Source organism: Struthio camelus, chromosome 1 (assembly GCF_040807025.1).
Source record: "Struthio camelus isolate bStrCam1 chromosome 1, bStrCam1.hap1, whole genome shotgun sequence".
NCBI classification, from domain to species: Eukaryota; Metazoa; Chordata; class Aves; order Struthioniformes; family Struthionidae; genus Struthio; species Struthio camelus.
In genome coordinates, this window is record NC_090942.1 from 89,218,267 (window position 1) to 89,220,665 (window position 2,399).

The window sequence follows — 2,399 nt, forward strand, 5'->3', positions numbered from 1 at the left end:
TGGCTCCACGCAACACCGGAGGGCTGTGCGATTCCATGCACGGGCAGCCCCGCGCCGGCACCACCAGGCACCCTCGCGCATTACCCGGCGCCTCCTTCGCGGAGCTGCGGCGCCACCCGCTGGGCGAGGGCGGAGCTGCGCGGCAGCAGGTCACGCGCCCCACTGCGCCCCTCCGCGGGGCTCTGCCGCGCCACCTTGCCGCTAGAGACGGACCGAGGCCGCCAGGCGCAGCACCCTCCTCCAGCCAGGTGCCATTGGATCCATAGGTGCTTTGGGCATGGGCTATAGGTGCGGTTGTTCTTCGCGGATAAGAGTAGCAACATTCATATTTCCCCAAGAGCTGGAACAGAACCACTCTCTTCCCACCCCTCATTCATGCATTATCGTCCAGTTTCCCCATTCCTTTGTTCCTTCTGCCAGGGCACCTGTAGTGGCTGGTTCAGGTTGTTCCCATCCATTCCCAGACTCTGGCGTGGTTCCGCCCAAGCGTATTTTCCCGTTGTGGAAACCACTCTTGACTTCTGGAGTTACAATGACAGGAGGGGCTGAGAAGTGGTGCAGGAAACCAGGGAGGCCTATTGCTCATGGCTGAGCTAGAGCAATATGATCCAGGCTTGCTGCCACCTCTGAAAAAACGACAGCTGGTCTGATGAACTGGATAGCTTGGGGGGTGGAAGGATCTGGGAGTATGAAGAGGCGGGACAGACCTGCTCATGGTCACTAACACAGCATGTCAGAGCTGCCTGGAGCAGCTCCAATAAGGGGAGGAATCCTAGAGCGGGTGCTGTGCATCAGGATGTTGGACCTGGCAGTCACAGATCTTGGCAGAAACCTTCCCCTGCATTCACCCTCTCCTCTCCTTAGCATGATATTGAGACACTCGCTGATGTCTGTGTATGAAATAGATTGCTGTCTGAATCAGAGGCCAGCAACGATACCCCTGGCAGCATTCAGTTTCCTTTCATCAACAGGTGTGTGCAGAGGGAACTACACACAGCCTTCCCTCTGTTTTACAGCATGTTTTGTGACTGGCTGAGCCTCGAGGCCTGTGCTGTGAAGTACATACTACAGGACTCTAGAAGGCACCACAGGGAACATACTTTTTTGTCAATGGTGTAGGGGCAATCCCTTAGTAGGGCTGGGAAAGGGCTGCTCAGTAGCCGTGGCAAATCAGGCTTAAACTCAGGAGGTGGGAAACTGGGCTGTGACTGAACATACTGTGTATTATAGTAGTTGCCAGTAGTTATGAGCTGTAGCTGGGAGAGAAAGCTGGGTGATGCAGCCAGGGCAGATATGTTCCTCGCCTCTTCCTGCCCCGATCAGCAACCATGACATGTGGACTGCCATTAAAATATCTATTTTGTGACCCTGAAAAAAAAACAATGCCTAGTGTAAAAGGAAGGTTTATTGTTGAAAAGGGATACATGGTTATGGTGCAGATCTGGAGAGAAGTGCCATGAAAAGAAGCAAAAGATCAGATACTAGCTCAAATGACATCACAGACTCCCACTGAGATTAGTAAGATGAAATAGCCCTTTCTGGGACTGAATTGCAGAAGAAAATAGGGTGCTCGACCACTTGTTCAACATTTATGATGGTTCTGCAGGCAGAAATCCAAAAGAAAATTAGCTCAATAAGAATGACCCAACAGGTACAGAATATACAGGATGGTTTCAAGATACTGAGAAGACAGCCCATTCTGTGCAGAATGGGAAGGAGCTGGACCAAGGGCTGGCAACAAGCTATGTCTGTACTCCCAGAGAGTTGTTCAGCAGATAACAGCCAGCGTAACTGCTGTGTTGAACAGGACACAGAACTGAACCTCCTCTGCAGTGAGGTGAGATCGTACCTGTGACTAGCTAATGCACCACCTCCATGATTCATATCACCTCAAGCGTTCTCCTCAGAAAATGTATTAGTTGTCCTGAAAAGGTTTTCTGTGAGTCCATGTGAAATACCCTGCCTGTGCCCGTGAAAGGTAGGCTTTAAAGGGCAGGCTTTGAAAGGAGGCTATAGGTGGAATATTAAGTTTGTTAAGTGCTGATGCTTTTGAGGAAACTGAAGGTGTTTTCCTATCTGTTTTTCTGCACTTTGGCTCTCACCCTATAGGGAAAATGAGCTCTTCCCATGAAGAGCAAAGTGATCTCCACTTTGAGTCCACAGTGCACGTGGCACAGGACAGGATCCGGCTGCTATCTTTTGCTAACGCTTGAGAGCCTGCTGGAAACTCCTTTCCTGCAAAACTAGCTATCACTCTACTCACCATATCAGTCTCTCTGTACACGCAGCTTTATATTTCACTTTCTTACTTCTTAACTGTTTACTCTTCTTTCCCTCCCTTGTTCTTCTCCCTTATTTCTGCTTGATTTTTTCTGGCTTTCACTTACCTTTTGTAACCA